Raw genomic sequence first — 26,220 nt, 5'->3', positions numbered from 1 at the left:
CTCGTATCTAGTAGGAAATGCGGTGTCTAGTAGGAGTCGATGCTGTAATTCAGTATGGGAGTGGATTTGCCTTAGTTTATTGCACTCGGTGAGATGAGAGCCATTTGTCTGCTGGCGTGAACAGGGTGACATATTGTGGGCATTTCCTGGTGCAGGCTCTTTGGTTGCGATTTTCTTCACTGCTGACTTACTGTTGTTCATCCACGTAACATAATATTAAAACGTTCCTATTTGCTGTCTACTGTTGTCTTCTCTTTCTCTTGGTTTTTGGAGGTTTATACTTCTCAAATGCTTTTTATTATTACTTTTTGGAAGGAGCAGAGGGTATACTCATCCCATTGTTTGTAACTGGAAATCTCTGCCTTGATTTATTACCAAGTCTTGAATTATACCTCAGGCATTAACTTTTTTTGCAATTCCTGGAACCCATATCTGGTGCATTAGTAAATATTGTTTCATATTCCTTCCCCCCACCCTGTAAACCCATGACCCCTATCGTCTTTCTTATATTGCTGTGTCTTCGCCTAGCCAAGAAGATTTTTGAGCTTTGCTTCTTATAGTTTGTATTACAGAAAATATATAGGCACATTAAATATGCTGTCTCATGCCGTTCTTGGTATGTTTTGAGGAAAGATTTAGATTTGGATCCCTTTCCTCTCCAGTGAAAATCACACATTGCTCACTGTTTAGAGAATGCTACCTCCTCTGATCAGTGTCTAACTTGCTCCAGAGCCAGAAGACACATCTGTTTATATAACTGGATGTCTGGCAGCTATTGACCCTTGGTAATTAGTTTAAACTTTTCTTACATGTTTGCTTTTAGTGAAAGAACTCAGTACCACATAGCTTTATGAGTGACATAGAACACAGTGAAATGTTTTCAAAACCTATTCAGAATTGGATATTGCCTCATTTAAATGGTTGGTATTGCCAAATGCATCCAATTCTGAAAGAACTGAAATGAATGTGAAAGCTGTCTTTAGCTCATTAGTAAAATGAAGGAAACATTGTGAGTATGAGGGTGAGTTGTCATGGGAAATTAAATGGAAATGAAAAATGTTAATAATCTTAAATTGGTCTTGCTATGCATACCGATTTTTAAATGTGTCAGGTTACACTGGCAGCTGTGTGCTCTAAAGACTGTGACCTTCACAGGGAAGCACACAGCTCATTTGACAATCAAATGAATGTATCAACAAATAAATGAGTGAGAGCCTGTCTAATTCAGGAATTGATGACCAGCTAACTGAAAAGAGTAAAAAGGAGAAATGGGAGCTAAGCCTTGGTACCTGGATCAAGTTGTGGAAATTCTAGCATCTGTCCAGTTAAGTTCAGCATTTCAAAGCAATACCTAATGATCTTGGTTTGCTTGTATTAACAGGCTTTTGAAAGGAATGGATCGACTTTTTAAAAATTTTCCTGCCCAAATACTGTTTAACATATAAGCATATAACTGTGACATCAAAAAAACTGACATGTGCTTAAAATTACTCATGAGGAATTCTGCATACTTGCAGTTTTAGTGAAATACAGATTTTTTTATTTCATGTGTTTAGAGGTATAATTTATATGTAATACAGGCACATATTTTAAGCAGGTTCTCTTATGCCCTTTCCTGCCCACCTGCCCTTCTCTGACACTACTACTATTCCATTCACCTAGCTTAGCTTTGTCTGTTTTAGAACTTCCAATAAATATAATCCTGCAGTATGTACTTTCTGGTCTCTTTTGCTCAACATGTTTTAAGAGTTTATCTGTGTTGTTGGACATACGAGTCGTTACTTCATTTTCAGTGCTGAGTTGTGTTCCATTAAGTGAATATACTAAAATTTGTTTATCTGTTCACTTGATGGACATTTGTGTTATTTCTGCTTTTTGGCTAGTATGAAGAAAATTGTGATCAGTCATGTACAGATTTTTTAAGGACATTTGTGGTCAAGTCTTTAGGGTAAATTCCTAAGAATGGAATTGCTGGATAGATGTATGTGTATCTTAAAGCTGTGGTGGTGAGCTGTGGGTGATTTTGCTGCCCTGGGGGAATTTGGCAGCGTCTGGAAACATTTGTGATCATCACAGCTGGGTAGGAGTGGATAGAGGTCCAAGAGACTGCTGTATACATATACAAGACGCAGGATTGTTTTGCTTGCAAAGAATTCTTTGCTTTGCAGTATCTATAATGCTGAGGTTAGAATTTCTGCTTTCAACAAAACTGGCAAACAGTGTGCCAAAGTAGTTGTATCACTACAGTTTATGACAGTGTCCATTTGTTGCATGTACTCTATAAAATTTGATATGAATAGTCTTAATTTTAGCCATTCCTAGTAGGTATCCTATTTGTGGTTTTAACTTGTATTTCCTTTAATGACTAATGATGTCGAGCATTTTTTTTAATGTACTTTTGACCATTCCTATATCGGTCTTTCTCCAGCTTTTATATGACTGATATAACATTGTATAAGTTTAGTGTTTAAGTTAGTGAACATTTTCATCACCTCACATAGTTACCCCCCCCCCTTTTTTGTGGTGAGAACATTTTAGATCTACCCTCTTAGCAACTTTTAAGTATACAATACAGTATTGTTAACCAATGTTTAGTACAGTTACCGTGCTTCCTATTAGATGCCTAGAATACATTTATTTTCGAACTGGAACTCTGTATCTTTTGACTGCCAGCTCCCATCTTTACCCCATTCCCTGCCCCTGACAACCACCAATCTACTGTTTCTATGAGTTTGGCTTTCTACATGTAAATAAAGATCATACAGCTTTCATCTTTCTGACTTATTTCACTTAGCATAATATCCTCAGATTTCATCCATGTTGTCACAAATGGCAAGATTTCCTTTATTATGGCTGAATAATATTCCATCATACATGTATCTTCTGACTTCAAACTATATTACAAAGCTATATTAATCAAAATAGTTATGGTGCTGGCTTAAGAATAGATTCCTGGACGAGTGAGGGATGCCTGACTGGCTCTGTCAGTGGAGCATGTGACTCTTGATCTCAGGGTTGTGAGTTCAAGCCCCATGTTGGGTGTAGAGATCACTTAAATGAATCTTAAAAAAAAACAAAACAAGCAAACAAAATATACATGGACTGGTAAAACAGAACTGAGAACCCAGGAATAAAACCATGCATTATAGTTAACTAATATTTGACAAGGGAGCCAACATAGTCAATAAATGGTACTGCAAAAACTGGATATCTACACAGAGAGGAATGAAACTGGACCCTAATTTATAGCACTCAAAAAAATTAAATGAAAGTGGATTGAAGTTATAAATTTTAGATTCAAAACCATGAAACTCCTTGAAGAAAATATAGGGAAAGAGCCCTGATGTGGGTGTCGGCGATGGTGTTTGTTTGTTTGTTTGTTTGTTTGTATAGGACAACTCAGGCAAAAAAAAAAAAGCAAAAGTACACAGGTGGGATTACATCATAAAAGCTTTTTCATGGCAAAAAACCAATCCCCCATCCCTCTCAATAAAACCAACAACAAAATGCACAGGCAACTTATGGAATAGGAGAAAATGCAAACCACACTTCCCAAATATTCAAGGAACTTGTACAACTAAATAGCAAAAACCCAGAAATTTGATTCAAATAATGGCAGAGGACTTGAATAGACATTTTCTTCAAAGAAGATATAATTGGCCAATAGGTTCATGAAAAGGTGCTCAGTATCACTTATTGTAAGAGACATGCAAATAACGCCCCCCCCCCCCCAGATATCCCCTCCTACATGTTAAAATGATTGTTATGGAAAAGAAAAAGATAAATGCTGACAAGGATATGGAGAAAAGGGAGCCTTGGTGCACTGTTGGTGGGAGCGTAAATTGGGTATAACCACTGTGGAAAACAATGTGGAGGATCCTCCAAAGAAAAAAAAAGAAAAAAACAAAACAAAAAACAAAACAAAAACACCAAAAAAACCCAAAACCAAAAAACTACCGTATGATGTGGCATTCCTACTTCTGGGTATATATCTGAAGGAAATGAAATCACTGCCTCGAAGTGATTATCTCTACCCCCACGTTCATTGTAGTATTATTTACAACAGCCAAGACATGGAAATGACTTAAGTGTTCCATATTTTTTTGCAAAAGTTTCTGTTCAAGTTTTTTGCCCAATAGAAAATTGGATAGTTTACATAGTCTCATTAATCCTTTTCCAGACATATCTCTTGCATATATTTTCTGTTGGTCTCTAGCCTGCCTGCCTGCCTTCCTTCTTTTCTTTTTTTTAGGTTTTATTTTTTTGGCAGAGAGAGAGAGTGAGCACAAGCAGGGGGAGCAGCAAGGAGAGGGAGAAGCAGACTCCCCAGTGAGCAAGGACCCTGATGTGGGGCTCAATCCCAGGACCCTGGGATCATGACCTGAGGCGAAGGCAGATGCTTCACTGACTGAGCCACCCAGGGGCCCCTCCTTTCATTTTCTTTTATGGTAACTTTTGAAGTCCAGAAATTGTAGCCTTTGGGGTCTGGTTCACATCTGTTTTTTTTTTTCTTGCTAATTTAGTGCTTTTTGTGCCTATGAAGACTTTTGTTATACCAAGATATCACTAATATACTCTTTTTGGTTATTGTCTAGACGCTTTGTACTTTTTGGTTTTATATTCTATTGGAAAGGATTTTTTAAATATATGGTATGAAGTGTAGGGATCAAGATGTATTTACTTCCATCTGGATTTTCACTTCTTATGGACCGTTTCTTCTTTCCCCAGGAATTTGTCTGCTACCTAAACTCAGTTGATCTATTTTGTGGTTCTGTTTTGGACTTCCTGTTCTTCTCTTTTTGATCTACATCTGTCCTTATTGCCAATATCTCACCTCCTTAATTACTTTGGTAATTTTAGAGAAAGTCATGGAAACAGGCAGTGTAAGTCTTTCAACTTTATCCTTCTTCAATATTTTACCTATTCTAAGTCTTTTGAATTTCTAAATAAATTTTAGAATACACTTATCAGTTTCTACAAGAAACATGTTGGGATTTTAATGGTGATGGCATTGATCAGTTTGAGAATTGACAGATTAAGTCAATGCTGATAATACTGAATCTTCCAGTTTTCAAACATGGAATATGTATTTGTTTCTTTCTGACAGCACTGTTCAAGAATTTTCTGTTACAGTTCTTAGAGTTTTGTTTCTTTTTAAGTATTTTATGATGTGTTTGTTGTTGTTGTTTTTAAGTAGGCTCCATGCCCAAGGTGGAGCCCAGCACGGGGCTTGAACTCCCAACCCTGAAGTCAAGACCTGAGCTGAGATCAAAAGTTGGACGCTTAACCAACTGAGCCACCCAGGTGCCGTGATATGACGCGTTTTTAAGATTTTATTTTTTAAGAGTAATTTGAGGTTCACAACAAAATTGAGAGGAAGGTACAGAGACTTTCAATCTACCTCTTATGTCCCCACATGCATAGACTCCCTCAAAGTGGTACCTTTGTTAAAAGTGATGCCTACATTGACATCATAAATGCCCAAAGTCCATACTTTGCGTTAGGGTGTATTTTGGTGTTGTACATTCTATGGGTTTGGACAAATGTGTAATGATACTTATACACCGTTATAGTATCATACAGAGTATTTTCACTCCCCTGAAAATCCTCTGTGCTTCACCTATCAAAAATTTCTTCTAAAATGTTTTAAGATTTTTGATAACATGTAACTGTTATTTGGAAAAAAAATATTTTTGGGTTGTTGCTAATGCAACCAACTTAGAATTGATGTTTGTATTTTGATTTTGTTTCCTGAAACATTGGTAGATTTGTTTGTTCTATTAGGATTTTTTTTTTGATCCTTTAGAATTTTCTGCATAAACAATCCTGTCTTCTAAATATAAAGACAGTTTTAATTTTTCCTCTTCGGTCCGTATGTGTTTATTCACTTTTCTTGCCTACTGCTGTTGGTAGGACCTCCCATGTAATTTTAAAAAGAAGTGGGGAGAGTGGACATTCTTGCTTTTCCCCTGATCTTTGGAGAAATGCATTTAATATTTAACCATTAAGTATGATATAGAATTTAAATTTTTTATTCCATTTGGCTCAGTCAAGGTTTGTTTTAGGTTCACCTAAACATTTGAATGGGGGGAAGAAAGACTAATTGCCACACCTGGCTTCAGAGCAACCTCAGGTGTCCCTGTTCTTTGGGAGCCCTTGCTGCATTCAATGGGTTAATCTTCCTCCACCCTCCCCCCATGGGAGTTCAGGTGCAAAGGACAAGATCCCCACTGAGTGGGTGGGGGAGCCATACTAGCTTAGAAGCTTCGTGCTCCTCCACAGCTACTGTTTCTTGTAATAACTCCTTAGTATCTCCTCCATGGTCCCTGCAAAGGACATGTCCATTATGAAGAAGTGTGAATTTATACTTCCTATCCGATTATTAGTTCTCCCATCCAGATGTGGTCTACCAACCAGGGTCCTTTTTACTGTAAGCATAAAGGTTGTGGACATCCTACCTTTATCAGGTAGAAGCTATCTGGTAAAGGAGCTAAAACTTAGAAAGTTAGCCAGATGTCTGATTACTCATATCATAATTATCTTTCATCAAATTGAGAAAGTTCTCTATTCCTAGTTTTGAGTGCTTTTCTTTTTAAAATTATGAATGGGCATAATTTAGTCAAGTGCTTTTTATAACATCTATTAAGATGGTACATAGTTTTTGTCTCATATTTGGTTAGTATGGAGTATTGCTTTGATGGATTTTGCATTCCTGGGCTAGACCCAAATTGAAAGTTGTCCTATTTGAGCTTCATTTTCATCTTATGTGAAAAGTTAAGAAACTCTTTTATGGTTGTTCGAAGATTAAATTATATGGTTTATAGAAAGCCCTGGGAAAAGATGAGATGAAGATTATGGCCATAGCTGTAGGTGTGTTTTGCCATCTTGCTTTCCAAAAGTAAAATGCCAATTTACAGTTGATTGCTTTCTTTTAACAGACCTTCTGTGTAACTAATGACTCAAAGAAGGGCGATTACAAGTAGCAGAGCACAGGATAGGGTAGCAAGTTAGAGATTAAAGAACAGACTTTACAACACTACCCTGATATTTGGTGCTGAATCAGGTTCCCAAAGATATAATTAATTGTCCTGTTCTCCTGAGTTTGTGCATCAGAAGGAAATCCTTTTGAGGTGACTAAAAGAGTGGTTTTGGGCATTTTTTTTCTCCCTCATCCTGCTTCCACTTAGGACTAGTGTGTTTGTTTAGGCTGGGAAACTGTATTATCTGGTTTGTTTCCAGTATAGCTGCCATTTGAATAGTCACGATTTCTAAAAAGCTTTGTATTGGAGTCTTTATCAAGTGCTAATTGGATTTGTAATTTTCCTAGTTTACCACATTCTCCATAAATATTCTTGCCTCGTCTCTGTGTCCCAAGGAATGCTATTCTGTTACAATGCATTGAAATAACATATTTTTAGTATTCTACTCAAGTATTTTATTAATGTGAATGCCTGGGTTATATTGTTGCAAAATGTTTCTCTTATTGACAACTTGCTCTCTTTCTATTTGGATGGGGCAGTAAATAAAGGTACTTAATTTACATAAACCTATTAAATGAAATTCTCAAGAGGAAGGAAAATAATTTTAAATGCAGTTTACAATGTGGAGACAGCTGATCCACTTACAAACAAGCTCATTTAGTGGAATTGGATTGAATGAAAAAACTTCACAAGGTTTATAACATTGTGGTACATACCAAGTGGTATTCATAATATTAAGCTGTATGAAGAGATTTTCTGTTGACCCCTTCTTTTCTCTCTTCTTACTCCCAGAGGGTAAAAAAGGAAAGGGTATTTGTCTTGCCTTCCAAAATGATTCTCAGTTTATAGTTGAAATGGCTTTCCCTTGAAAGGGAAGCAGAGAGTCTGAGCCGCAGTTATCAGAGGTTCTGAGAGTGTAGCTCATATTGCACACCCAGGAATCCTGTCCCTTCCCTTGTTTGTTTTCTCTCTTGGATGGACAATTAGCAGACTTTCTTTTTTTTTCTGATAGAAATAAAATTAGCAAGAGAATATGTACAGGACAACTGAATTGCTCTTGTTCTAATATCTCTTTAAAAGTTTTAAAAGCTGCCTCTGTAACATTGTAAGGACTTCTGTTTCCATTGGCCATTGGGAATTAAGAGCAGAGCCCTCAGAAGAGATTTTTCTCACATATTTCTCTTTGACCTCTACAAAGGTGCGTTTTCTCCTTTCGAAAGCCACTGGCAGATTCACCTAATGCAGAACATGGGGTTCATTTGTTTAAAGGGTTGCAGGCTAAGGGTACAAATAATAACACATTTGCTCTTCCAGTTAATTTCTGGGAAGCTCAGGTGATGACTCTGATGTGTCGATTATATGGTATGGATATGGGCTGTGGTTACCTTAGAAACCATCTATATTCTTAGGTTTCTGCTTAGGAATTGTGATTCATACAGGCAATCTGCAGGGCATTCTCAGATTTGAATTTCGAGGTGGAAGACCCACTTGCATTCTTCAGAGAAAGCACAAGTCGAGAATTCTTCTCCCATTAATTCATTCTGCAGTTCTTTTTGAACATCTTCTAGATCTGGTTAAAATTTATATGAGCAATTTTTTTCATCTGCAATTAAATTCTAGTTAAGACTATTTCTAAATCACTTTAGATTCTGCAATTTAATTTCCCCAGGATCACTTTCTGCTTGCTTCTCTTCAATGCATTTTATTAATCTGCCATAGTGTACCTTAGGTCACTATTCTTGCACCGTATTATCCTTATAACTGCTATTTTTTATATGTTAGTTTGTACATTACCTTTATGAAAGCAATTATTTTGACTAATCCTGTAGAGAGAACCGGATATTCTTTTGGTTGTCAGTACTGTCATTAAAGTTACAAATGAAAACTTTTTACCATTATCTGGTTTGCAGTGTCTGCTAGCCAGTGGTAGGCTTGGATCAGATCTATAGAGAGCAGTTAGAGTGTGAGAAAGATGGAGGCAGACTCTGGAATAGAAGATGAACCCAGCAAAACAGAGGAATAGGAAGAAAGGGAAGAGTAGTCAGTGGTATCATATTCTGTATGACAGGTTAATTGATTTCTCTTGGGTCCATCCTCTCCTCCCTGCTCATGGTTGTGGCATGAGTTTAGGTCATTTCTCTTTTCTTTACTTGCATATGCTCTGTCTGGAATATTCTTTTTCACTGTATGACATTAAGAATTTCTGTTAAACCTTTAAAACTGAGATTATTCATTGCTTCTTGGAAACCATTTCCTAGTTCCCGTTCCCTGTGATTTCCTTCTATCATGTATAGGCCACTGTCATTGAACTTATTTACTGCCATATTGAAATGGTCTCTGTGACTACTTCTTGCATAAGACTGTGAGCTTTTTAAGATAGGGACTGTTTTAATCAACTTTGTACATCTAGTGTCTAACATACAGTTTGGCTTTAATAGAAGCTTAAAAATAAGAAAGAAATGGACTTAATAGGGGTCTTTAATTTTAGCAATGAGGCAATAATTGGTGACCTTCCCCAGCAATTTTAATCCAGTAGTGGAGGTGGAAGGCATAGTGAAGTGGGTTGATAAATGAAGAGATGAGGGGACCACAATTCAAAAAGGTTGGCTGTGAAGGGTGTGCAGGGGTGGAGGGGTGTCATGGCGGTAGCTGGTTGGGAAAGGAATATATGGTGTAATTTATTGGTTGTAAGAACTGGCGGGTGAACTGGGAAATGTGAACGTATTTAAAGGCCTAAGGAAAGGAGCTCCTGAACCTCATTGAAGAGACTGCGAGGCGGCAGGTTCAGGAGGAATAGGAACGATCAAATCCAGGGTATGGGGGAGAGGTGAGTCTTGGAAGTGACAAGCTGTCCATACTCCTTGGAGAACAAAAGGAGGAAAGATTTAAATAATTGACTTAGAAGTGAATTTTAGGGCAGAATCCTTTTTTTTTAATAGTCTTAGTTTTTATATAAGGAAAGTAAAGTGAATTATGTGATGACCACACTGCAGCCTGAGTCCTCTGCCTGGATACTCTGATGTGGATCTTATGAGATGATCCCTGAATTCCTGATTGGAAGACTTGGTGAATATAGTCACTTTGCAGGGGTTAGTGGTGAGATGGCTCTAGGTCTTAAAGATGGCATCAGAGGTGATCTTAGCAGAATTGTCCATGGTGACAGTGCAGCCTCTGGCCAAGGTGTAGCTCTTGTCGGTACTTGCCATGATCAGCAGCTTGTTGGGCACAGGAGCCTAGACAATGCCAGTGCCCCTGGAGGTGAGGATGAGACCCACCAGCACAGAGCCTTAGTGGCTTGCCACCTCGCAAGGGACAGTGGAGGGCTTGCTGATCTTGTTCCTCTGGTGGCCTTGCCACACAGGGACTATGGAGAGCTTGTCCAGGATGATGGCCCTGCATATGGCAGTGGCTACCTCCTTGTAGTGCTTAGCAGCCAGACTGATAAGTCGGTTGTAGTTCCCCATGGTGACAGATGCCTTGAGTCTAGTCTGCTGGCCAGTACGGGTCTGCTTTTGCATGGGCATAATCTTCAAAACCTCATTGTTGAGGAATACCCCCAGGAAAAAGTCATTGATCTCAGATTCCTTGATGGATAGGGAGAAGAGACAGATTTCCTCTAGGGACTGAGTTTCCATGTCCTGGACCAGGTTGTTCAGTCTGGTGATGGAGATCCACACCTTGGCCTTCGCTCCGCAGAAGCTGTCTTGGTCTCGCATTCCAGGACCTTTGAGACTGCCTAGATATCTCACAGCACTGGTGTCATCTGTTGTTTGGTCTTTTTCTTGGAGAAGAAAAATGCAAATTCCTTTAAATCAGGTGCTTCCTCCTCTTGTTGTACCTTAAATCAGAGCCAAGTTGAAGTTGTAGCTTTTTGTGTGTTTAGGTAGTTTGAATTGAGCAGAACGAAGAAGGAAATGCCATCTATATATTTTTTGAGAATGCCCTTATTTATTTCAGACTACTAGGCCTAACTGGGAGATAGTTTTTTTTTTTTTTTTTTTAAGATTTTATTTATTTATTTGACAGAGAGAGAGCGAGTGAGTGCACACAAGCAGGGGGAGTGGGAGCGGGAGAAGCAGACTCCCCACTGAGCAAGAAACCTGATGTGGGGCTTGATCTCAGGACCCTGGGATCATGATGTGAGCTGAAGACAGATGCTCAACTGACTGAGCCACTTGGGCACCCCTGGGAGACAGGTCTTACAACACTTGTGAAAGATGTATGTACAAGATGGTACTGTCTTACATACTACTGCATCATTCAGTTTCAAAGAACAACCTCTAGTCATTTGGAGAGGCAGTTGAACAGACACATACCTATCTTTCCAAATATTCTAAATTAGATATTTTATAAGCTGCTGGAAAAGACCTTTTCATGTAAGTAAAATGATGACATTCTTTGCTGGCTCCTGTAAAATTACCTTGTCCTTTGTCAGCAGAGTGACTTCAGTTCTGCTTCCTGTTTATAATGCTAAACTTTTATCCTGAAAATTTTGTTGCCAGGTATACATATAGGATACTGTTCATTGCAAGTAACAGAAAATACAACCAGAGGTGATTTAAGAGAAGAGAAAAATGTGTTAATTACATAATGAGAAACTTGATGAAAGACATTCGTAGTATCAGTTCAACAGCATTATCAGGATCATTGTTCTATCCATCTTGCTGTTCTGACCACCTTTTCTGTTAAGTTGACTTTTGTCCTCAGATATGTCCCCTAATGATTAAGAGACACTCTAACTCCAGACAGATTAAATGAGAATTGCTGCTGGTCGTTGGGGGAGCGTGGAAGGTGGGGGGGGGGGAGTCTGAGCATTGTCATTGGTCTTTTAAAAGTTCCCAGCTAGGGCACCTGGGTGGCTCAGTTGGTTAAGTGTCTGCCTTAGGCTCAGCTCGTGATCCTGGGGTCCTGGGATGGTGCCCCACATCTGGCTCCGAACTCAGCAGAGAGCATGCTTCTCCCTTTTCCGCTCCCTTTGTGCGCCCTGCTTGTGCTCCTGAGCGTGCACGCTCTCTCTCTGTCAAATAAATAAAATCTTAAAAAAAAAAAAAAAGTTTCCAGGCAAGGACCACCTGGGTGGCTCAGTTGGTTAAGTATTTGCCTTCAGCTCAGCCCCGCATTAGGCTCCTTGCTCAGCGGGGAGTTTGTGTCCTCCCTTTCCCTCCTGCTTCTGCTCTCTCTTTGCCTCTCTCTCTTTCTCTCTCTCACACACATACACACACTCTCTCTCTCTCAAATAAATAAAATCTTAAAAAAAAAAATAAAATTTCCCCAATGATTCTGGCCTGCAGTTTGCTAGGACTGAGAACAGTTATACCAAGTAGGATACACCGTGAAGATTTTAACCCAACCCCTTGGCCATTTGATAGCTGGAGAAGGCAGTTCTTTGAGCAGGGAATAAGGAGGGATACAACCAATGTTGTTAGCCCTGATACTGATGGTTTAAAGTTAAAAAAAAAAACCCACAAGACACTATGTTTTGAATTCATGTGTGATCACTGTTAATTAATCACTTTAAAAGCTATATAAATTGTTCTTAGGGACAAATCTCCAGGTAGACAGTTTTATTAACCCAGTCAACTACGAAGAGAATGTTTTAGGTAGAAAGGAAGCAAGACTATTAAAGTACATTTTTTTAGGCATTTTGTGTGGAGATAAATATCCGTCTTTTTAGATAACTACAAAGTAATGATCTACGTTGCCTTGTCTCAGGATTGTAGCCAGTTCTTGATTAGTCAGAATTGAGTCTCTCCTTCATGGGTTATATAAAATGTGCCCTGTGTTGTGGCTCTTGTCCTTTGTGATTTTCAGATGCATTCTACCTTCACCAGTATGTGCCCAAACAGAATTTATTATTGTCCTTCCTAAAGTTTGTGTCACTTAATGGCATCACCATCTTCCAGAGGATTCAGGTTTACTTGGATGTGTTAGTCGCCCAGATATTTCAGTGGTATAAGTGTCCCTGGCAAGCATGTTTTCTCTTCACTCTTGCTCACAGACATTGTGCCACGTGGGGGTCTCTTTTGCTTTTGACTCCTGAAATATACCTTAATAAGTCCTCTCTCCCCCTCCTTCTAACCATGCATACCTTTTTCAGTCTCTCTGTTTTAATTTATTCCTAATAGTGCGTGGTTTGGGTTTTTTTTTTTTTTTTTTGCATTTCCCTAATAGATCTCTTGACCATGATTCTTTTTTTATGCTTGCTTCAATTTGCAAATACTCTCTTAAGGATTTTTACTTCTGAGTTTATGAGACTGATTGTTCTGTAGTTTGCTTTTTGGTAATGTCTCTGTGGGTAGGTTTTTAAACTACAAATTCTTTTCCTGTACTAAATGTAGAACTATGTCATTTATATATTTTTTTCGTAAATGACCTTCAGTAGTTTTTATTTTTTATTATTTTAAAAAGATTTTATTTATTTATTTTGGAGAGAGAGAGTGAGCAGGGGGAAGGGCAGAGGCAGTGGGAGAGGGAAACTCAAGCAGAGTCCTTGCTGAATGCAGAGCCCGATGTGGGGCTTAATCTCACAATCCCAAGATCACAACCTGAGCCGAAATCGAGAGTCAGCCATTTAACTGACTAGAGACACACAGGTGCCCCGACCTTCAGTAGTTTTTACCTTTCAAGAAATTTCCTCTTTCCATTTAAGTCAACTGAATTTGTTGACATGAAGTTGTTAGTAATAGTCTCTTACTAGCCTTTTAATGTCTGTGTGATCCATAGTGATATTCTCCCTCTCATTTCTGATACTGTGAATTGTGTTTACTTTCTTTTCCTGATTTTCAGGAAAAAGGGCTTATCAGTTTTACTGAACTTGCAAAGAGCCAGTTGATTTTCAATAAAAACATTGTGTTTCTGTTTCTTGTTTTCTGACGACAGAACTATCCTTGTCCCTCATGACCTTTATAGTACATATCCCTTGTGTTCTTGTTGAGTGTGTATTTGTGTTTTACCTCTTCACTTTCCAGTGGACAGTGTGCTTTTTTGGGACAATAACTGTTATTCATTTTTGTCTTTTCCACAGTCTTGAGTCAAACTGGACTCAGCAGTAGTGGATAATCCTATCTTGGAAGTTGACATAAGTTGATTTATTCTTCTGTTCATTGTCTCATGTAGAATTTAGTAGTAAGTTAAAAATGTATGGAGAGAATACTCATCTGGCATGGCAAATTTAGCCTTTTTAATAAAAAAGTTGTTTGTCTCTATGATATACAAATAATCAAATTGTATTATGATTCACATTCTTGTTAATATGCTTTAGATGATTCTAGTTTTATTTTTCTTTGGTATGTAAAAGGAGGAAGGGCCCTTTTAGTACCTTTATCTGACTTAGGACTTTCTTTGAACCTACCTTTAAGCCTTTCTCCCATGCAGTAGTGGAGGTAAACGGGAAGAATTCTGCAGTAGGATATAACAAATAGATAAATGAGTTCTATTACAAAAGATCCACTCTAAGAGATAGAGCTAGTAAATAAGGGCTTACCTAGTACATTTAACGTCTGACTGGAGTTATCACAATTTTATTGATAAAATCTTTTAGAAGTGTACCTCTTATGTAATTTGTAAGGAGAGCTGTGTCATTATCATAGCAGCTCAAATTCTGGGAAGTATAAATATTCCCATTGTGTTTGGCCAACAGCAAATAACAGTACAACGGGTTATTTGCTGACCTTTTCAGATCTTTTAAGATAAGGAGAAGTATAAATAAATAAAGCAGTTCTTTGATTCCCGATAAATGGCCTGGTGGCTGAAGAGCAGTAGAAAGGGCCTCATTCTACAGCTTGTGCAGTTGACTGCCCCTGTATCTGCTTGCTCGGTCACTCCCAAATAAGGATCCCAAGGGAGTAGGCTGCAGCCTTCCTCTTACCATGCTTAGAAATCTTAACAACCGTCTTTGAACTGATCCCTTAAATTCTCTTCTTTCAATCTTTCTAAGCTGTTTTGACTGCTACTTCCATCTCTTGCTCCCTTCTAATGTATTTTAATATACTGATGTCTTATTAATCTTGTTGAAAAGCATCTTAATTAAATCACTGTTTTGGCCCCCAATTTTGCTTACAGAATATAAGACTAAACTCTTAGTTTCCAGTAAAGGCTCTTTTGGTTTCTCCTTCCTGGGGCATGGATTCATCCTCAGTTACTCTCCATTTCAGTCTCAAGGAGTTTATTAGGCATCTGGGTTTTTTAAATTTATTTTTTAGCAACATTTAAAAATTCACATAACATAAAATTTCCCATCTTAACTGTTCTTAAGTGTATGGTTTGGTACTGTTAAAAATACTCACATCATTTTGCAGCCAGTCTTCAGGACTTTTTCACCTTGCAAAACTGAAACCCCACTCTCTTCTCCCTCCAGCCCTAGACAACCAGTGTTGTCCTTTGTCTCTATGAATTTGACTACTCCAGATACCTCATGGAAGTGTAATCATACAGTATTTGTCTTTTTGAGACTGGCTTATTTCACTTAGCGTAATGTCTTCAAGATTCATCCATGTTGTAGCATGTGTGTGAATTTCCTTCCCTTTTTAGGCTGAATAGCTTATCTCTTTTTAAGAGCAGGTTTTTTATGGGAAGAGGATTGGGATGTTGGAATGTTAAACACGTTAGAAGAATTACTATAAGTTCATTGGTAGAGTGGGGAGAAAACAGATTCTGGGGTGTTTGAAATTTCAGTTTTGCTTAGCTTTGCTTCTGCCACCACAGAAAATGCTGTGCAGATATGAGGATTATTTTGAGTTAAAGGCAGATAAATAACAGCACAGTCAAGAAGGCCACCCTGACCTTCCTTTCTCTTCCTGAAGGCAAGAGGGGAAACTCATGTGAGAGGTGCCCTCCTGATACCAGGAGAAAGGAAGACATTCTTACCACCAGAGATGGGGAATAGAGGCAGAGAAAAATCTGTACAAACAAACCTTATTAAACTAACTGGGGCACCTGGGTGGCTCAGTCGGTTAAGCGTCTGCCTTGGGCTCAGGTCATGATCCCAGGGTCCTGGGATGGAGCCCTGCATCGGCATCGTCGGACTTCTTGCTCAGCGGGGAACCTGCTTCTCCCTCTCCCTCTGTCCCTACCCCCCGACCCGTGTACGCACGTGCGTGCACACTCTCTCAAATAAATAAATATAATATTTAAAAAAAACCTTATTAAACTAACCCTACCTTCCTAGCCACTTTTCCACAGTTATCTGCCCCTTCTTCCAACCCCTTCGTCTTGTCACATTTTCATAATTTACTACTCTTCGTCCAGCCTAATATGTAAGCTCTTGGCCCTAACAGCTTCTTTGGGTCTTCATTTTTCTTGTGAAGGCTTCCAAGTACATAAAAAATTATGAAAAAAATTTGTATGCTTTTCTTCTTTTAATGTAACTTAGGTCAGTTTAATTGTTAGGCCTGGCCAGAGACCCTAAGAGGGTAGAGGAGAAATTTCATCTCCTCTGTACTTGTTTCCCATTTACTGGGTTGCCTCTAAGTATCGGTAGTGCTAGGGTTTTCATACTGTTTTTTATTTAAGTGAATTCCCATCTAAGACCTAGTTTATTTCTAATTAATAAGCGTGCTGATCCAATAACTATATCTGCTATCCTAGGATTTGCTTTTTCTTTGCAGTTTTTGTGGGGTGTGTGTGTATGTGTGTGTGTATGTAAAATTGAAGAGCTGTTAAAAGTAATGTCTGTATCATTTTGGACTCATGATAATTCACATGATCTGAAAAATGTTATTTTTTGGAGTTCTTTAAATCATTGATAGGAGTGAGCATGACAAAATTTACTTGTTATATAGTAAAACATTTTTCAATGTAAAGAAGTTCATGTTACAATTTGGATAGAACTTTTTTTTCCTACTTGCTGTGTGGTAAGTATGATAGCGACCTAGAAAGTGTTGGTTCTTGGCCTTTGTGAACCAGGACCAAGTGCTTTGGGACAAATCTGATCACTTTACACCTCCATAGTATGCCCCTACCTTTTTCTGTATATTAATTCCATATATCAATATACATGGAATTATATTAATATATGGATTATATGTTAGCATGCCATGCTAAATGCTTTGCAGCATGATGCAGAACTAAATCCTGCCCCATCTCTTGCCAGAGTCTAGTTCTGTGCCTGTTCACCTTCATCCCTGCCTCCACCTCCACCCAGATGACTAAGAATTCTCCAAACATGGCTTACCCTCTCCTTGCAAGTCAGATTCTCCCTGCCTGGGATGCCCTATGCGTGTTTCTTGTTTTTTTTTTTTTTTTTTTTTTTTTTTAAGATTTTATTTATTTGACAGAGAGAGAGAGAGACAGCCAGCGAGAGAGGGAACACAAGCAGGGGGAGTGGGAGAGGAAGAAGCAGGCCTCCTGCTGAGTGGGGAGCCCAATGTGGGGCTCGATCCCAGGTCCCTGGGATCACGCCCTGAGCCAAAGGCAGACGTTTAACGACTGAGCCACCCAGGCGCCCCTATGCTTGTTTCTGTGTATCTGGTGAAATCTCACTCTTTGATTAAAGCCTCTGTCTGCCAGACAATGAGTTTGAGTGACTATTCTGAATTTTTCCAGAGATGGTATATGAATATTATTATCCTAGATGTATAAGAGTGAAGGTAACTGATTACCTTCCGGGTATGCTTTAGCATTAGGAATTAATTTTTTTTTTTGGAGACCCCTCTCTAAAAAAGGTCTAGTCTCAGTTTGTTTGACCCCTTCTGTTGCCTTCACACAGATTCCACTCCTGGAACATTAGCTACCTTGTAATTATTTGTATATTCAGCTTTTCCGCTTAGGCTGGGTGTCGGGAGGACAGAGTCTCTGTTTTATCTGTTCTCCTACCCCAGGACTTGGCACCATGCCTGATACAGGGTTGATGCTCAATAAATATGAGTAGAATGTAGGCAGGGACAGCTCCTCGGGCTCATAGTGACTTCCTAAACGTAGTTCAGCTTCACTTTTCCCAGCAGGACCGTAGTCCACATCATCTAGTCCCTTTTCTGTCTTACTTTTGCCTTTGCTTTCTTTCTTAAGTGAGTACCTTACTATTTATTGCCCTGTTCTGCAGTTGTCTGTGTATTCACTTCAGCATGTTCTTGCTCCTTGTGGCTGCTTTGCCTGCCTAGATGGAACTAAATGCTTCTAATGAGTTGGTATGAATTTTTGGAAGCTCTAGTTTCAGATTTATAAGAAATAAAATTCTTGTTGATTAATTGACAGTTATGTGGAGAATTGCATGAGATTATGCTTTTGCCTGACTTTATTGGGCAAAAGCAGGGTTAAACCATTTATTTGAATAATAATGTTGCTTTTGTAGTATTTATAGTTTGTATGTTATCCCTGTTTTCTTAGTTGATATTAATTTTCACTATATATTATTATACTTAACCTTTGAGTATTTGCTCTATAAATTGATTTGTCATCCAGGTGATAAAGCAGCTTCTCCCCATTCTTTTTGCATCCTTGCCTGTTTAGTATGTAGAGGTGGAAATGGATATTGGTTATTAGTTGATGTCTTTTTGTCAAATACTATGTGCTGTGACCATAAAGAATTAATCCTTTGAGTTGGCAAAGCTGCAGACCATGCTGAGAGGTCAGTTCTCTCTTCTCCAGACTCTGGAAGATGGTGATAGTGCGTCTCGTCTTGGGGGAACACCTGATGTTATTAGGTTATGTACGGTGGGATGTCAGAATGAGTACTTTGAATGTCAGAGTGTGATTGTTTTAATTTTGTTAAGAAAATACTTAACCAAATCAGAGTTTGCTGGCAATATTAGAATAAAAAAAATGATCTCCCCCTCTCCTTACCAGCCTAACCTACGAATGGAAAGGACACACAATATTTTGTAACTGCTGTAGAATCAGCACTGGGCTTTGGTTCTGTTGGCTTGTCTTTCTCCGCTTCTTAAAGCTTGAGATAAGTGTGCTTTTTTGAGTGTGTTTAGGAACATGTTTTCAAAGTGTCTGAACTTGTGAAATGTTAAACCCTTCTAAGATTGGCAGGAGCTTAGTGTGTGTAGAAAACAGCATCTGCTGGACTGGAGGTGAGGAGACCTGTGGATCCTGAATATACTGTGTTCTGTTTCGTCACACAGGCAAGCCCCTCCATCTCTTACAGCCTCAGGATCCTGTGTACGCTGTTGTGAAATGGAGTAGAAGTGTGAGTGGAAGTATTCCTAAGCCTGCGTGGTACAGATGTGAAGTGGCATTAGTTTCTGTGTTTGATTCCTGTGTTATTACTACATCAGCTCCCGTCTTCTCTTGCATGAATACATTCTCCAGGCTCTTCACACCCCTTTAGAATGCACCCAACCTGCAACACTCTTCCTCTTGAAAAATTTGAGTGTTTTTTATGTGCTAGATGCTGCTAAATAAGAGCACAACTGATAAATATCAGTTATTAGAGTTCAGATTTAGGTTCTTTTTACTCCTGAGCTTTTTCCATTTGCTACTATATGTGTCAACATTCTTTTGTCATCATTCACAACAAGGTTTGGAGGTGGCTATGAAAAGGGAGCTATAGGAGGCCTGAAAAAGAAAAATGGAGAAATTCTCAACCTGACACTGTTTTAGGGTTTATTTGTAGTCCAAAAAAAAAAAAAAAAAAGAAAAACAGGAACAGTGTGTATTGAGTACCATGAGGCCTATTGTGGCTGATCAAGTGGAACCCATCTCTGCTCTGGTTAGAAAACTCAGAAACGTGTGTGGGTAAATCTGCAACATCCAAATAATGTATATTAATGTAATTTAAAATGCACAAAAATCAGTGATACTATAACATGAAAGATACCAGTTTTTCCCCTTCTTTAAAGCAATCTTCTACATTTTTATTAGTCCTCTTTTGTTTATGTATCAGAAAAAAAAAAAAAGACCATCTGATTTCTTAGGAGACAGCAGCACATTATTTCCTGTCAGGGATAAGTCATTCTCTCAAGTCTGGTCTGTCATGCTTAGAGTATATTGCTTTCTTTTTGTTGTTTTCTGAAGCTTTATGAAATTCTTTTAAGAGATAATTACAGGATTCCTAGAGTTAGTTGCTTACATTGCATGGTAAGGGCCACATATGTACTTTTATTTTTATATGTGTGTGTTAGCGAACCCCCACCCTGTGTTAGCACAGTGAAGGTTTGAAACGCCACGAGTGCTAACTTAGAATAGTTGTCTCATGAATTTATCTTTCTGGACTTGAAATTTAATTATATCAATCACTCAGACTTGGATATAGATACAGCTCCTAAGTAATACCAGTAGAGGCAGCCTATAAAATTAATGTCTGCACCTATCATTTTTAGAAATCCAACATAGGAAAAAGGAAGAAACATAGGCAAACAGATTTGACTTTGTTCTGTAGAACTGATAGTCTGCTATTACAGACACCTGCCGTCTCCAGCACGCACTGCCCCCACCCCTTTTTTAGCTGCCTTCCGTTTCCTCTACCTACTTTCTTTTCCAACAAATGATTCTTTGCTAGCAGAATTCTTTCAGTATATCAAATCTGTTTCATTATTATAAGTTTTTTACTACCTTTGTTACTTGGGGTTGTTTCCACTCAGATGAATAATATTACCTAGGAGCAGTTTTTCAGAACCTTCGAGGATCTTTGTTTTTGTTCAGCATTGCTGTCTTCTTGATTGTTTCTCTGAGGCATCTATTACATAAATCAAAGTTACCTTTTGAGGTCATGTAAAATACACGTAATATGTATTTTTATATTCTCACTCTTATATATTTTTAGCAAGTAAACTTCAGATATTCATTTCAGCAGAAGGTTTTTGATTTTTAATCTTTTATGTATAAAGTAATCTCTAGGTAAGAGCAACTGAGAAATAAAGCAAATGGTCTTGTGTTAGAAGTAAATATCTTTGGTGATTGCCTCTGAATTGTGTCTTCCTCTTGCTAACCTGTGAGGATCACATGAGGTAATTGCATTCCTTTGATATTTTCTCACTTTCGGGTTCTATAGCCTCTTGTCTCCTTTTAGAGTAAGGCATTGCTGATGGGTCTGATTCCAAAGTAGTTTCCAGCTCCTCTAATATATGTGTGTGTGTGTGTGTGTGTGTGTGTGTGTGTGTGTAGGTGCGCGTGCTCACACACACCTGTTTTATCATACAAGTGAAGTATAAGTGGACCGGAATGATCAGACTCTCACAGTTAATTCTCAATAAGCATTTATTGGGGGCGTTGTATATTGTGTACATTGAAGAAGTAACGTCAAACTAGAGAGCAGTTTTCTGTTGCTATGTAGCAATTTTCCACAAATTCAGCAGCTTAAAACAACACACATTTATTATGTTGTAATTTCTGTGGCTCAGGAGTCTGGGCACAGCTAAGCTGGGTCTTCTGTTCGGTGTCTCACAAGGCTGCAATCAAGGTATTGGACAGTTTACATTCTCATCTGGGAACTTAAATGAAGAATCACTTTCTGAGCTCATTAAAGTTGTTAGCAGAATTTCTTTGGCAGCTGTGTGACTTAGGGCCCCAGCTTCTTGCTGGCTGTTGGCTGGGGACTGCCCCTGGTTCCTAGAGGCCACACACAGTTCTTTGCCATATGGGCTTCTCCAGCATGGCTGCTTACATCATTAAGCCTGCACAGGGAGTCTGTAGCTCCAGTCTGCTGGTAAGATGGAGTCTCATACAATGTCGCACAACCATGGGAGTGATTTCCCATTACCTTTCCTGTATTGTGTCATTGGAAGAAAGTCCCGCTTCCACTGAAGAAGAGGGGATTGCACAAAGGCATGGGCACCAGAAGGTGGAATCATTGGGGGTCATCTTAGGATCTTTTTGCCACAAACAAGATGTAAATAAATGGGTGGAAAGTAAACTTCAAGTGATTAAAAATGGTACATTTTATTGCTTGAATACTGTGTTCATTGCAGAACTGGATTAGCCAGATTTGAAGCTGGGCTGTTACTGTGCTTGGCACTTGGTGGAAGCATGGTCTCTCTGTCGACAGGACCGTGTAAGCTAAGGATGAGGTCTTTCTCATGAGTCTGTGCTCTTACATTCCAGACACACCCACATATGGTGTGGAGGTCTCAGTGGAGGCCAGAACTTTTCACCCCACATTATATACATTATGATTTCAGAATTGTCACCAAACTATTAATATAATTAGTTGCTTTCGTTTAAAGTAGCAGGCAATACAGGCATCAAAGATAGGTTTCTTGTTAGGTTGAATAAGAGTCTCATTACAAGAGTAATTTAGGCATGTATAGAAGATAATTTTGGGGGGATTTACATATTCTTAGCAATGTGCTATATTTTCAGATATCACAGTAACATTAAGGTTTCTTTTTCTTCAATTTATTCAGTTATTTAAATAGGTAATGAACTTATTTTGAATATTTTCATCTTTTTTATTTTTACTCCTACTTAATACTAGGTCTTGTTTTACATTGCTGTGTTGATATCATGACTTTAATGAGTTAGAGCAGTGACCTTTAATTTTAGATATAGATTAAAATCAAAGATACTAGATTTCTCAGTGTCTTGCCTCTGCTTCTCTGTTTATGTCAGTATGATTTAATTTCAAAGATTTCTGGATTAAAGTAACATTTCTAGTATATTTTTATTCTTGGGAAATACATATGGCCAATTTAATAGTGAAAGAAGAAAAACTTGATACTTGGAGATTTTTTTTTTTTGAAAGTTAAATTTGTGGAATAAACCATAGTCTTTTAAAAAGATTTCTGTTTATACATAAAAAAGTTTCCATTAAGAACAACAGCAAAAAGAGTGGAAGGGACTTTAGTAAATATATCTTTTCTCCTGGAAATCCATTTGATACTGTGGTAGAGTCTTGGGAGACAGCATGGTGTGTATGGGGAATGTGTGGTCCCTCTGGGTAGTCTCTCCGTTTGTTCAGTTGTTCAACTACATTGAGCACTTACTGTGTGTCAGACCCTTTGCTCTAGTGCCAGAAAATCAACAGTAAACTGGGTGGTGGTGGTCAAGGCCGCCTCATGTTAGAGGTAGATACATAGATAGTAAATAAGTAAATAAGATGAAGTACAGGATAGTGCTGTAAAGGAAATAAACTGGGAGCTGTAGTACGCAGGGTGCTGTAATTAGGAGAAACCTTTTATGGAGAGGCTGCTTTAGAGATGGTGGCCAGTAAAGGCTTCTATGAGAGGGAGGACATTGGATCTGAGTTTTATTGTATTATCGATATTTGGTCTTTGCTGTAAAGGAAAACACAATTTCTGTTTCATTTTGCATTAAGGGCATCTTTATATCATCTAATTATCTCACTGGATATACTATATGGTCAGGAAGAAAACTCTAGGAACTTATTGGACTCTAGGGGACAGTAGTTTTGCTGTGAAGAAGGTGTGCTTCATTTTAATATTCTATTCCAGTAGACTCATAATTTAAGAATCCTCTTAGATTTTTTAGGCAGGAAAGATTGAAGTAGCTTGGTTTTAGATTGTATTTGAACTTTCTTAAGAACATGGATTTCTGTTACCTGATCTAAATCTAGGCCAAGCATTAGGCTTGGGTTGTAAACAAACCACCATTGAGGTAGGATGTGTTACTGTTAGGTTCTTCGCAGAAGCCAGGTAGGAAAGGGACACATGTACCAACTTCAGTAGTTGGGGCAATGACTAGTTTCCCTGCTGAAGGGACAGTTGGAAGCTTTTTGCTTATAGAATAGCAGTTCCAAGTGGTGATTGATTGCTACTGGTCTGTCTCTGGCTTTACCACTTCTAATTTGTAATGAATTCTCATAATGGGATTTTTTATCATCTGTGAAGTGTTTCAGATTTTTTTTCTTAACTGTTGATCCTCACCCTTCTGAGCAGTTTTTCTAAGGTTATCCTGTTGTGTATCTGCATTTAGTGGTCAGTTTTGTAAAAATGTAATCCTTGCCCACATAAAAACCAAATACATTTTTTTTTATGGTACCCACTTAATCTAACAAAGGACCCATGTGATTTTTTTGGCCCAATGGAAGAATTTCCCTTTATCACTTTAGAGTAGTACTTACTATGTATTGACAGACTTTCCTTGCTTTTATGAATTTAATACATAGAATTGAAAACACTTTTATTATACAAGCAATATGTATGAAGTACAAACTTTACCCTAATCTTTAGTCTAAACAAAGGAATTAGCTTTATTTTTATTTTTATTTTTCTGTAATAAGATTGCTTTGCACTGCATAACTATCTGGATGGCTTATGCACTTCTCTCAGATAGTATGTGAATTGTTCTGCCCACCATATCAGAGTCTGGTAGGTATTTTGGGATTTTGCCTTGATTGCTCTGTAGTGTTGTCCTTTTCATGTATATTAATACCTCTAAGGTTAGTCTTTTGTTAAAGTATAGCAACAGCTTAGTTTGTAATATAGCACTGTTGTGCCTACTAAAAGCAGACAGATACTCTAGCAGCTTTGTGAAGATAGGAGTGAAATTTTCTGTCATGGGAATATATAAATCCTGTTGTGCAAACCAGAAAATCAGTGCTTTGTAATCCTTATAAGGTTGCTCCCATCTTCAGTTAGTATCCCAATGATAGTGTACCAGTCGGAAAAGTACCAGGCTACATTTTGAAAGAGGTCTTCCTGTCTGTCCCTCCATCCTTCCCTCTATCCCTCCATCCATTCATCTGTCCTGTCAGTCATGCTTATGTCTCATCAACAAAAGATTTGATGTGACTCACTTTGGGGGAAAAATAAAGGAGGGAGAGAGAGAAAGAGAGGGAAGCAGAGAAAGGTAAGGAGAAGAAAGTGTAGTAAGTGAAAGTCTGGTACATAGAGTATATTTGTCTCACTGAACACAAAAGTCAAGGGTGAGCGTGTGTGTGCGTGCACACACACACACACACACACACAGAATGCCTGTATGGTTACAATTAAGGCATGTATGTAGTTTTTACAATTGAGTGAAAAGTTTGTGTCTTGTATTCCTGATGGCCAAATTGAAAAGGAAGGCAAAGGTTTGACTTCAGTCTAGCTTTAATAGAAAATAAACACTTTTTTCCCCCTTAGATAATGCTTGTTTTTTCTGGCATTGATGTTATAATACTGTTTGGGGCAACTTTGGGTGATACTGTGGTAGACAGTTAAAATGGTGAACTGTTAAATAACCAGTAAAGCCAATTTCAAATTTCCTTTCTTAAAGGAAACATTTACTGAGCAATATCGCTGATATTAGAGTAATGGGAGGCAGAATCTCATATTGCAGTGATTGAGAAGTGAGTAGAAGGTGAAGATGTAGAGATGTTTGGGGTAGACTTTTAAAAGTAGTTTGACTTTGATGACAAGAAGTTAATAAAGAGGATCTGAAGAGCCTCCTATACTCCCTGGTTTTGTATTTGTTGACTTTTTGAGCATACAGACTCTGGAAGTGAAGATAGAGTAATCCATGAGAATAAGCAGAGCACTTCCAGATTTCACTGGAAGGAAGGTAATAAAGGATAGGAGTGGACACCAATAAAGATGGGGGTAGGAGTGAAGAATGGGGTCTGGAGGAGCTGTGTCTCCATTTGCTTGATTCAGTCAATGAATAGTTAACTGCATGTTCCAGGCAGTGTGGAAGGACTGGAGATACAGATGTGGCTTGGTCCGCAGGCTCATGGAGCTCACATTCTAGTGTACATATCCTCCACATATTAGCCACTGGGTACTAGTTGTTTTCTTATGTAGCCGTGTCTGGCATGGTGCTTGGCATACATAATAAGCACCCCCAAAATAAGTTAATGGGGGTGCCTGGGTGGCACAGCGGTTAAGCGTCTGCCTTCGGCTCAGGGCGTGATCCCGGTGTTATGGGATCGAGCCCTACATCAGGCTCCTCAGCTATGAGCCTGCTTCTTCCTCTCCCACTCCCCCTGCTTGTGTTCCCCCTCTCGCTGGCTGTCTCTATCTCTGTCAAGTAAATAAATAAAATCTTAAAAAAAAAATAAGTTAATGAATTCCTTTGCATTTATTTGTTCTACCCTTTTGGTAACTGATATTTAAGGTTATACAGCCACATCGCTTCACTTCTTTAGCATAGCAGGCATCTCAAAAAATTTTATTTATTTAAGTAATCTCTATACCCAATGTGGGGCTCGAACTCACAAGCCGGAGATCAAAAGTCACATGCTCTTCCAACTGAGCCAGCTGGGTGCCCCCAAAATTGATTGGTTTAATACACAAGTAATATAACTTTTAAGAAGTAGTAATAGAGGTGTTAAAAAAAAAGACAAAACTAACATCAGCACTATTGGTAGTCATTCTTTTATGAATGGTTACTGTTTGACAAGTTTTTTGCAGCTTAGAATACA

General features: G+C 38.4%; 1 protein-coding gene and 1 pseudogene across 1 annotated transcript in view; one reads left to right on the top strand and one right to left on the bottom strand.

Annotated features, from left to right (window-relative positions):
- Positions 1-26,220, top strand: part of DDX10 (DEAD-box helicase 10) — a 255,608-nt gene that overhangs the window by 95,990 nt on the left and 133,398 nt on the right. The gene's annotated exons all lie outside the window — the stretch shown is intronic.
- Positions 9,879-10,696, bottom strand: LOC148108823 (small ribosomal subunit protein uS5 pseudogene; annotated as a pseudogene).

This window comes from Ursus americanus, chromosome 16 (genome assembly GCF_024610735.1).
Source record: "Ursus americanus isolate L20-20 chromosome 16, mUrsAme1.1.p, whole genome shotgun sequence".
Lineage (NCBI taxonomy): Eukaryota > Metazoa > Chordata > Mammalia > Carnivora > Ursidae > Ursus > Ursus americanus.
Note: the sequence above shows the minus strand (reverse complement) of the source record. Positions and strands in the feature narration are given on the sequence as shown.